Raw genomic sequence first — 12,894 nt, forward strand, 5'->3', positions numbered from 1 at the left:
ATGGCTCTTTTTACAATTTTGGTTTACAACTCTGTGCAGACTTTCTTCTACCTATTTCATTTTAGATCTTATAGATGGCGTTTGGATGAATTTGAAAAGTTGGTTATAGATGTCGCTTATGTATTTCATTATATCATCATATTTTGAAGAAATGACAAATTTTAATACCTTTTTTATAAACTCAATTATGTAGAGTAGTAGTCTGAGCACATATTATGTATCCTAGAAGTGGACAAAGTTTCATTTATGGCAATTTTTCGTAAATTCTCTTTCTCCTACCATCAGTATCAAGATAAAAATTAAAGCACCAGAAAAAATCAAACTCAAACATTTATTTATTCCAATAGACTTCCTTTGAAGAAGAACTTTCGAATCGTCTTTCCATATTTTAACATTTACCGCCGATTCGGAAAGCAGTATCTATAGAGAAGAACTGGCAAGAAACTCAATAGTTGTTTTTAACTCAACAAAAATTTATCTCAACTCGTAATTTTAAAAAGACTTGTCGATAAAAACAACAGGTTAATAATAGCTATTAGTAACGTAGTCTCAATCGATGGTACAATAAAAATAGATTTTATATTCGATAAAAATATGCGTGCAGTATTTATATAGAAATGCTGAAAAATGTGTTTGTATTACAGCTCATCTCTGACCAGTGACATTCGAAAAATACTTCTTGTATCCAAAATAATTTATCCACAATCCATACTCATATTATAAAAGCGAATGTCTGTCTGTCAACACTGATTACCATGGAATTTGCAAAGAAAATAGTTGAGAACCAAGATTAAAATATAGTCTACTTCTTCAAAATATTCACCCGGAAGAGGTTGAAGTCGGAGTTGTGAGTTTTTTGCCCGTAGTTTTGGCATGTCTATACATCTATACATCTATACAAATATTATAAAGAGGAAAGGTTTGATTTTTTGTTTGTTTGTTTGTTTGTATGAATTGAATAGGCTCCGAAACTACTTGGCAGATTTGAAAAATTCTTTCACTGTTGGAAAGCTACATCATTTCTGAGTGACATAGGCTAGGTTTTATCCCGGAAATCCCACGGGAACGGGAACTATGCGGGTTTTTTTTTGAAAACGCGGGCGAAGCCGCAGGCGGAAAGCTAGTACAAAATTTTTTAACAACACACCAGTTCATTAATAAAATATTTATCATTGGAAATAACGTGGATTGGAGAATAGCTAATAAGGACGTATTTGTGTCGCGAGTATGTGAAACCTTTTAAAAGTAGGTTGACTCAACCAACCTTGAACTGTTACGTGTAACCTGACATTGTTACACGTTCCCTGGGGATGGATCCTACTAATATTATAAATGCGAAAGTTTGTGAGGATGGATGTATGTGTTGTATGTTTGTTACTCTTTCACACAAATACTACTGAATCGATTACAATGAAATTTGGTGTGCATGTTGCTGAAAACCCTGTGTAAGACATAGTCTCTTTATCCCGCAGGAACGAGAACTATGCGGGTTTTTCTTTGAATATGCGGGCGAAGCCGCGGTTGGAAATCTAGTCTATTTATAATTGGGGAAAGTGTTTTGTCTATTCATCTGTAGAGGTTTTGATAGCCCAGCTAATTTGTCTGTGGGAGCGATGGAAAGTACGAACATTTGTCTGTAGAGTGTAGAGTTAAGTAATGAAATGGACACTTGAATATTTAGGCATTTTAATAAATAAATAAATTATGTTTCATACATACTCTAGATGTTCATCTATTTTTAGATCTTTGTGGAGTGAATTTACTTGGATATTGATGTGAGGTAATATAGATTTAAATGGAGAAATAGGCTTCTTTTGGTCATAAAGCTATCGGTAAAGGTCATATAGCCTATCGTGAATGGGCTTAATAGGGGATTTTTATAGGGAACAGCTGTCTGTTGTATATGTGATAACGTGCAGTGAATATAAGAAGCTAATATAAAATGGACTATATAGGACTAATCCTGGGCCATGTTATCGACACTTCTTAGTTTCTAATTGAGCAAAGCATATTTATATAGATAAACATTCCTGTTTGTAATACGCTAATATTTTACATTTAACGTTTTATGTAATTAAATATTAGTATGAATACTTATTACGAAGTTATACTAGGTTACATTTATTTCGTGTTTATTTGTATGATTTTTCCTTATTCTTAGTTTATTCTTTGCACAAAATGTTATAACTCGTTTATTTGTACGGCTGTATATGTATTCATATACAGAATAAGACAATAATTTTCATCCTCTATTATGAGTTGATATTGGTCTATTTACAATACAAGAAAAGAAATATTATTAAACTTCGCAATTTAAACAAGCAACATTCAAATCTTTTGAAGCGTAAATAATTTTAAATTTCTCTTATTTTACAGATTAATTCGCGGTATACCTGCATGTTTTTATAAAAACATCATTAATTGATTATCATCTTATTACCTACTACCAAACTGTTGTTAAAAACTAAGTAATAGAAGATTACAGAAGTAATATCAGTAGTTAAACTAATTACTAAATATGCCTCAATTTAGTATTTATAACATAAATTTTCTCAAATGAAACCACGTGGTTAGTTTTCAGTTTTCAGCAAGTTCAATCAATCTAAAAACCTGTAAAATGTTATAAATTTTAAAACCTATCCCGCACAAAGTTTTGTACGAAATTTTATATTAAATAAAAATACCAATTCCTTGATGAGAAGCCTTGCTCGCTGCCAACTCTAAATTGATTTAGTGCTTTTATACATTCCGAAAGATTTTATGTAAGAAATGCTTTTAGTAATAAATAATAACCGATCCAAGATTTAAAATTAGTTTCATAAAATGTCAACATGTTTTACATGTTGCGAACATAAATAGCCGGTTTCACAAGTTCTGGATATGTCCAGATTATATATCTATCAGTTAAAATTATGAAAACATGCTTTAAAAAGTGTTACTAAGTTTCTATTTCATTTAAAAATTATTTTATCGCTTTAAAATCGCAATCGTTATACAGATATGTATTTGAAATAAATAATGTTTGATCTTCATGTGTAAGATACTTAATAAAAATATGAAAATTTCTATGAAAGGAATTTTCTAATAAAAGATACGTTTCAATAGTGCTGTTCAAACAAAATTTAACAGTAAAATCACTGACTTTTATGTGTGATATAGAGATAAAATGATTCACATTTAAGAAGATAATGCGCTCTACATCAGGAAAATCCTTTTATTTGACTCTACCGAAAATCGATCCTATGAACTGAGACTGTAAGAGCTCAAAACTATCTATTGAACCAAAGGTACCCTAGTGACCAAGAAATTGCAGTTGTGCCGCGCGGTTTCAACCGCATTGCTCCGCTTCTCTTGGTCTTATCGTGATGATCTATAGCCTATAGCCACAGCTATAGCCTTCCTCGATAAATGGGCTATCTAACACCGATAAATGGGCTAACTAAAAGAATTTTTCAAATCGGACCAGTAGTTCCTGAGATTAGCGCGTTCAAACAAGCAAACAAACAATTCTTCAGCTTTATTATATTAGTATAGATAAGTAATGATAATAAAATAATATAGTCCTACTAGCGGTCCGCCCCGGCTTCGCCCGTGGTACATATGAAAAATAGATGTTGGCCGATTCTCAGACTTACCCGATATGCACAGAAAATTTCATGAGAATCGGTCCACCCGTTTCGGAGGAGTATGCAGACTAACATTGTGACACGAGAATTTTATATATAAGATATCCCAGCAGGTCCAAAGCCAAAACTAGCATTAGGCATGCAGACGCAATCTTGTAAGTGGCATAGATACACGTATAATGTAAGGAAGGTATTAGGAAGCCATATTAGCGAGGCGATGTAAAATCAAGGTTTATCGGCCGCCGGCTGATCGATACGTATAAAACGGGCCTATTGTCGATAAAAATTTAATTGTTAACTGGTATTTTAAATTTAAATATGATTTAAATGTCGAATGTTTCACGAGAACTGCGGAAGGGTTTTGTATCAACTTTTGTACATGAATTGATGATATTTTGGCGACCGACACATTGTATCTTTGTATTTATGCATATGGGACTAAAAATTGTACTGTATTTTGTAATAGGAAGATGTAAGAACGTAGTAAACAATCAGAAAAAACTCATGTATTTTTTTCTTGTCCAATAATTGGTTTTCACTATTTTATAAAGAGGAAATACGTATCAGTTTGTAGATTATTTTAAAAAGAGTCGATAACTACTCAATTTATTTTGAAATCTCTGGTTGGAAACTAAATAAACTCCCTTATTAAAACCGACCGCCTCCTTGGTACGGTGGTTGACGCGTGAGCGTAGAACCGAGGGTCCTGGGTTCGATTCCCTGTGGAAACAAAGAAAAATGTCTCGGTCTGGCATGACATAGAAGGCTGATCACCTACTTGTCTCTAAAGAAAATCGATCAGTGAAACAGGTGTATGCATAATGCATCTGCCCCTTACCCTACTTGGGGACATGGGACTTCACTTTCTTATTAAAGCCGAATCCAAGTAAAGGCAAGTTTAATCTAAGTTTTAATTATCTCCAAGTCCCATTATTCTCAAAAATGAATTCGTGAAAATGTTTTCTAGTCCTCATTTCTATTAATATTTAACGTTGAAATTTAAATTTTAGACGAAAATGCGACACTTAAGACGCAAAACCGCGAATTTTAAGTCCCTTGTGGTCCATATTCATACTTGCAGACATGCGGCTACAAAAGGCGTTATGACGTCATGACATAGCAACCCCTGTCAGCCCCGTCCGTGTGGAATCGGTAAACTTCCTTTCGCTCTCTGATTTCCTGGTACTTTAGCTACAAAACACGTGACTTGACTGATCGAAGTTTGCGCCCGTCCGCGCGTCGCACAGTGTAAGGAAATCGCAATCTAGCGGGATTTAATTCTGATGATACGGAAATTATTTAGTTTGATTGAAATAGGTTATAATAAGTGTTTTTATAGTTAGTAAAACACTTTCAGGCGAAAAAGTTTTTTTTAACCAAACCACATTATTTTCTAAAAAAAACGATCCCGATGACGACGGCATGTAGTCGATTTAACTTCAATTTGTTGGCATAATGCTCACAACAAACACTTGATTTTATTTTTAAAAAATCCATTATAAGTTACTCGAGGATAATAACACATAAAAAATGAAAATAATTCGTCAAATTGATTACTATTAGAAGACCAAATTTCGAAAATTTGCATTTTTGTTATTTCGATAGCCATGCTGAAAATTGAAAAAAAATGTATGGGTGCCGCAAAAAAGCGCAAAATTTTTGAGTTGCATCAGTTAGTTTAAATCATCAGCTTTACTGTGATGGTATACACTTGTCTATATTATGCTATATAATGTGTTTTCGGGTCCAATGAACTTAAAATCTAAATAAATCGAAGTATATTTCGTGTCCTAACAGAAATGGTTAGTTTTGCCTATTATTGATTATTATAAATCAAACAAAATGTGTATGTACTTACGTATTAAACACAAACACTATAATAAATAAAGTAAAAAACACTATTGACTTAATAATCGCTTCGTAATAAGTAAACGGAATTGGCACAAATTAACACTGGAAAACACGTAGTGAGTGTGACTCCGTTTTGCTGCCGATATAAACATTTCTCATATTAATGTTGAACTTCCCACATAAGAAAAAAATAAGCTGTCCTATTAAGTAGTAGCTAAGGAATAAATAGACATCAATAAATGCTAGATAAATCATTGTTCAAATTTTGAATTAAATCCCGCTAGATTGCGATTTCCTTACACTGTGCGTCGCGCGCATCTTTCCACGACGAGATCGTCATCCCGCCAAAACGTTTTCAATTTGGCAACTTTGTTTTCAAGTTTTTTTATTAGGTTAAATAATACATTCTTTATTAAACAGTAATATAAATACATTATATTATGTATTTCATTTATAGAGTTTATCTATAAGTACCTAATTACTGTTATAAAGAGGTAACTTTTGTGAGATTGCTATGGGTAATCCCTGGACCTACTGAACTATTTCTGTCTGAATACTTTGACCACCAGAAAGTCTATCATTTGTATCAAGTGTGATAATTAATAGGCTTTATCCCGGGTCAACTCGGGCAACACAAGCGGATATTCATAATAAAGTTACATTTTTTTTTAATAAAGTGTAATTTTCAGATGTTGATTGTTTAAAATTAAACTGTTTTTTTTTTATTAAATCCGTATATATTATTAATTATTATAGATAACACGAAGGTTCTATATCGAAATAAAACAAAGACAATAAAATAACGCCGAATAGAGGAAATAATAAAGTCGGCTATAAAAATGGCTCAAAAAGCAAAAGGACGCGTAAAATTATCATTTTTTTTAAATAAAAGAAAATATATTTATTTTTCATAAACACCACGATTTTACATGAAGGCTCTAATGCGAACTCTTGCTAAACTATGCGTCCTTAGTATATCCGCAACTGGTTACACGTGTCACACTCCCCCACACAAGACTCAACTCACATACATATCGTTTTTATCTTATTATTTTATAAATCTAGTTCTCTATAGAATCGTCTGTAGTTGATACGATATTATTAAATATATTTTTAAGGCTAAAAATGACATTGTTTTTTACTTTTCAGATTTGATTTTAACTATTATATTTGTTTCTGGTTTAAATTTGTTTTAGTAACCCTTACTTTAATTATTGTCGTTAATGTAGTTTTGACACCTGTAATAATAACACCTTTATTTGTATGTAATCTTCGTTTCAGATTGAAGGAATTTGTTACAACCGCGAAATTCTCTGAATTTCAGCGAAATCTACTAAGGGCTACAATGTATTACGCTTAAATTATTACCGAGGCCTGCGATGTTTTCCCCGTAGACCTTACACTCACGATGAGTTTCAGTTACCTCGTTGCCGGATTTCACGATGACATTTGTCACAATATAACTCGCATGTCAAGGGCGCCCAGTCGTTATAAAAAATATAAACTTGCTCCAAATCTGTGGTTTTAATTTGACGTCTACCGTACCGAGTCAACTTGCGACTCGCTGACCTACCACAAAACATGGCCAATGAAGAGTCAATTCGTTGTAGCATGACCTAAAAAATATAAAAAGTGTATTCCAATTTTAAAACTCTTATTTTGTTGTCATCGAAACAGTCGACTAAAAATTCGAAGGTTTTTTTCACACAGATAACATAGAGCGCTAACATTCTCCAGTCATTTCGAAAAATGTTTTACTTTTGTCTATGAAGAAATTATTTTTTTATAAACCAAAATATAATGCTTTGTACTACATCGGTAACGCTCTAGAATAAAATGTCTCTACATTTGATTCTAGAGCGTTAGTTCTTTCAAGTTAAACCTGTGTTTCCGACGAGTTGATAAATTCCTTAAAAACAGCTGTGCAAGCTAAGTTTACAACTTATAACATCTTCCTGTCTCTGTATTCCTGTTACATTAACTTCGGTTTCATCCTGCAATATTCCCACGGGGTTTTTATTCCAAAAAAATCGGTTAGTCCTGTCTGACACATGCATGCAACCGGTTTGTCTTGTGCGCCTACTTCCTGCCGTATTCTGTGATCCTAGTACTCGGGGTATGACTTACACGTGACGTCATTTTAACACATCGCAGCATGGCGCGTACAAGCGTGACGATTTGCCTTATTGATTGGGCCGTGAAATGTGGTGTTTTTAAACGTTAACTTATATTAGCTAGTGAATTATAATTCATCACTTATGAATTATAATAAAAAAAAAATGCTCTGGGGTGTAAGAGCAGGAACTCTGCTCAGCTCTTTCTACATGTTCTGACACTATTTTCATACATATTCCGCATTGTACTATTTCCTTTCACGCATCCCGTGGGTTTCAGAATGTCACGTTTTCTTGGGTCTGAATGTACTAGGAAAACATCCTGATGCAGGAATGCATCAATGGTTAAACATCAGATATTTTTTTTTACTTTAACTTTAGTGTCAATGCACTTAGGTTAATTTGTTTGATCCATTAACAAACTAACAAACTAATGTATGCCGAAGATGAGCTATTGTCAAATAAAAGGTCGATACCTATTCGAAGTGTCTAGGTGTTTTTTGATGTTCAATGTTGACATTATCATGAAGGATTTATTTTCTATTGATAAGATTACAATAGTATATGTGCTAGTCAATGTGGATGGTGACAATTTATTGAAAACCAATAAAACAAATTTTGTATCAAAAATATATTTTACGTGACAAGTTTGAAAGTTCAGCATGTCACGTTTTCCCGGGACTGAATGTACTAGGACCACATCCTGATGCAGGAAAGCATCAAGAATTAACTATCAGATAATAAGCACCGTTTAAATAGCCTACTGTAATTAATATAATTAATTGTTGATATATTAGGATTAAGTTTTTAGGAAGTTTGGTTGTAAAAAAAAGGTATAAGTTTATCTAACTTTTGTTTAAAATGTATGTCAAAGTTGCTGAACTGTCAAATTCAATCGAAATAGTCAGTCGAATCTTTTTTAATGAATTCTTTATAATCATCTTTAGCTTAATTTTTCTTAGTTTAACATGAACACTATTTAAATTAGCATTTGCTGCGTTTTTGAAATCTATGATACAAATCATCATAACTTTCTGTATGTAAACCAATAAAAAATCATTTGTGGCAAAATATATTTTACTTGACAAGCTTGAAGGCCCGGAGAATGTCACGTTTTCCCGGGACTGAATATACCAGGATCGCATCCTGATGTAGGAGTCTTAAACATCGGATAATAAAGCACCTAGGTTGATTTCCTTGATCCATGATTGTGGAAATCACTTTTGTATAAAATGTATGCCGAAGTTGAGGAATCTAAGTGAGGAATTGTCAAATAGAAACTGGTTATTCAAAGTTATTTGAACTGTTTAGATGTTTTTGAAGTTTTTTTGTCTAAATTCTTATGAGAAAATAAATTCTATGAAGAATTTGTATAACAAAATATTTACCTTAAACATACTTACATATTCCGAAAAGTTCGTTTTAAATTATCATTTGTAGCTCGTAAGTTTTTTAATTATTTTATGCATTTTTTTATTTGTGAAATTATTTAAAATCATTTTGTACATCTAAAATCTCAAAAGGCTTATATTTTATATGACGGTCAGGACGTTGAAGTTTTATCTTCATTTGGAAAATAAATGCTCAGGGGTGCTAGAGCAGGCACACTGTTCTAGCTCTTTCCACATATTCTGTCACTATTTATCACACATACTTCGTAATATACTATTCCTTTCACACTTCCCAAGGGTGTGCAATGTGCATACCTAATAGATGATAATAGTTTGTTTTTGGAACTGGCAAAAGTATAAAATTTCAGATTTTTTTAAATATACATGTACATACATCTTCATTATATATTATATAACACTTAATAATATAACATGCAGTAGTCCTTACATGTAACTTATAAGTATGTAACTTATAATAAAGGCTAAAAAACTATAATAAAGGCTGTAATACACTTGTTATCAATAAGTAATGTTCTTTGGTTAAAAAGCTTCAATTTTATAGAAATTCCTCGCTAGAAATAAGATAGCTGGATAAAATTAGTCAGCTCTCATTTATAACAACATTTATTAAAGCTTTTGAAAGTACAAGCGGACATAAATGCAACAAACCAAAAATCATAAATATTCCTGTCTCTTATAAAAAGATGACTGGAGTAAATACGACTTTCTTAAATATTGATAATAATTATGAGTTATGAATAGAACCGATTTGATTAAACTAATATAACACCTGAACTTATTGTTAATTTATTCAAACTATTATAAAAACAGTCGTTGCGAATAAAAATTAGTTTAATAGCAAAGAGATATTATTTTACGTGACAAGCGTGAAAGGGCTTCAAAATGTCACGTTTTCCCTGGACTGAATGTACTAGGATCTCATCCTGATGCAGGAAGACATCAAATGGCATCACATGATATTAATACTTTAACGCATACAGATGTTGATATAACTTTTGTTTAAAATGTATACCGAAGTTGCAAAAACTAGTTATTTAAACTCGCTAGTTTTTGATAATTCTATGTTCAAATTCTTGCGCTTTTTTTAAAAAAGCTTGACAAAAGTTTTAATGTTCTTGTGTCAAAAAATAACTCTATCGTTATCTTAATTGACACGACAAAAAACAGTTAAAAGTGGAGATTAATTTTGTTCCATAAGTGGTTCAAATTGGATTATATTAATGCATAAATATATATGACACTAAAGCGATACTATAGAAATCGAAAATGATCATAATTACATGTCAGATATTTTAAACTACATAAAAACAGTCCTTGCAAACCACCGAAATATGTAAAGCAAAAATCTATCTATATTTATTTATTTTTTACGTGACAAGTGAATACAGAATGTCACGTTTTCCTGGTTCTGAATGTACTAGGATATCATCCTGATGCAGGAACGCATCAAAAGTTTCAGACTTGCATCAGATAGCAGCGTGGTTTATATTATTATTTTAGCCTAGCCGATAATAATAATTATTCTTATAAAATATTGTTGATAGGATATTAAATTATCACTACATATATTATCACTACATTGTATAAAACAAAGTCGCTCTCTCTGTCCCATGTCCCTATGTATGCTTAAATCTTTGAAACTACGCAACAGATTTTGATGCGGTTTTTTTAAATAGATAGAGTAATTCTAGAGAAAGGTTTTAGTATATAATTTATTATGTTTTAAACAAAGCGGGCGAACTAAGGTACTAAGGTTTATCTGTTTGATCCAATGCTTATCTATCTAGTAGTCCGGGATACATCGCCCATTTTTGCAAGTGATTACTATCAAGCAAATTTTTCGTGAGTAGCTTTATTTTGATGAGATGCCCAATAATTTCATGTACAAAACTCTCGATTGTGGTAGCTACCAGAGGAAACAAGGATAAAATATTTTGATTTGATGGTTCTCAAATATTAATTACTAACTGAATGTTTTTTTTTGTTCAATCTCAAGATAATTATCTAAATTACTCGAAAAAATATTTGTCCTACAAAATCTATGGTTTGATCAAAGAGTCCCCCTTTCCAATGTGTATCGATAACGAAGTCATCATAAATGATTACTAACCAGCAGATTTTTTTATTTTCACTTATTTAATACTTACATAATTCAACAGACATATTGTCCTACAAATTGCGTAATAAATATTTGAGAACCGTCAAATCAAAAATTTTTATCCTTGTTACCTCTGTAAGCTACCACAATCGAGAGTTTCGTTCATGAAATTATTGGGCATCTCATCAAAATAAAGCTACTCACGAAAAATTAGCTTGATAGTAATCACTTGCAAAAATGGGCGATGTATCCCGGACTATAGGTACCTTTTGTTTAAAAAGTATGGCGAAGATGCTGAATTGTCAAATTTAAACGAATTGGTCATTTGAATCTTTTTGATGCATTCTTTGTCATCATTGGTGTCATTTTTTCATAATTAATTTACCTGAATACCTACTATTCAAATTTTTAGAAAATTGCTGTATTTCATCTATAATTCGAAAAGTAAAGTCATTTTATCTGTTGACTAATAAAACTATTTGTGGGAAAAATATACTTGACTTGACAAGTTTTGGCTTCAGAATGTCACGTTTTCCCGAGTCTGAATGTACTAGGATCTCATCCTGATACAGGAAGCCAGCAAATATTAACCAACAGATAAATGAAGTTCTGAAGCATTTTTTTACTTGTCTCATTGATCTATTGTCACTTTTGTTTAAAATGTATATCGAACTCCATGCCAATAAACAAATTGTTATTCGATCTGTTTGGATGTTTTTTGATGAACTATTTGTTAAAATTTTATTTTCAAAAAAAGCTTATGAAATTCACTTTGGTGTTGTTGTTGCTATGAGCTTAAATTGTATTGATGTACTATTGTATAATAGTGAATCCTGTTTAGGCGCGGGTTGTATTACAATTGAAATCATTAAGTTCTTTAGAATTAGTCGAGAAAGCTTATTTTTATAATTATAACATTAGGGCAGGATGATGACGACTTAGATCCATTGTCTGCGCGTTGGTGGCGTAAGCCTTCGTTCCAGCAGCCACCAGCGAGGGGGGTTCTAGTGGTGGGCCTGAAAACGGGCATTTGTTGGGCGGGACACGCGGTAGAGTCGTAACCGTTCCCGCAGTTCCGTCCAAAGCAGCGCGATGGAACAGAGTGGGGTTTTAGTCGGTAAAAATCTGACATAACCACGGCTCCACCCCCGGCTCCCGGGGGTATCTAAGAAGATTTCCCCGTATAAAAAAAAAAAAAAAAGGGATGATGACGACTTATTGTCTTTTTGTTGGAATAGAAAAATTATCTGCGATGCTAGTCAATGTGGGTGTTGTGAATTAATTGCAAGCCAATAAAACAAATATTGAACCAAAAATATATTTTACGTGACAAGTTTGAGGGCTCCGAATGTCACGTTTTCCCGGGACTGAATGTACTAGGATCTCATCATGATGCAGGAACGCATCAAAACTTATAGCCTAGCTAGTGTAATAAAAATTTTGTCGATAGGCTTATTTTATTTATATTATCTAGAAGTAGGGTTGAATGGTTCCATTGCTTATTTAACTTTAGTATAAAGTATATGGCAAAGTTCTTGAATTGTCAGATTGAAACGAAATAGACGACTTTGATGAATTATTTGTGCATCATTTGTGGTGTCATTTTTACTTAATTCTTTCCTGCACACTATTTAAATCATCAATAGTATTTTGAAAATTGCAATAAGCTATGATTTTTTTGATTTCTTTAAGCTATGATTCTGGTATTACGACTTTCTGTCCTTTAACCAATAAAACAAACATTTGCAGCAAAATTTTATTTTACATGAAAATTGCAAGCTTAGCATGTCACG

Source organism: Colias eurytheme, chromosome 3, assembly GCF_061535395.1.
Source record: "Colias eurytheme isolate Ceu_HAF_F1 chromosome 3, ilColEury1 Martin Lab GWU primary, whole genome shotgun sequence".
Lineage (NCBI taxonomy): Eukaryota > Metazoa > Arthropoda > Insecta > Lepidoptera > Pieridae > Colias > Colias eurytheme.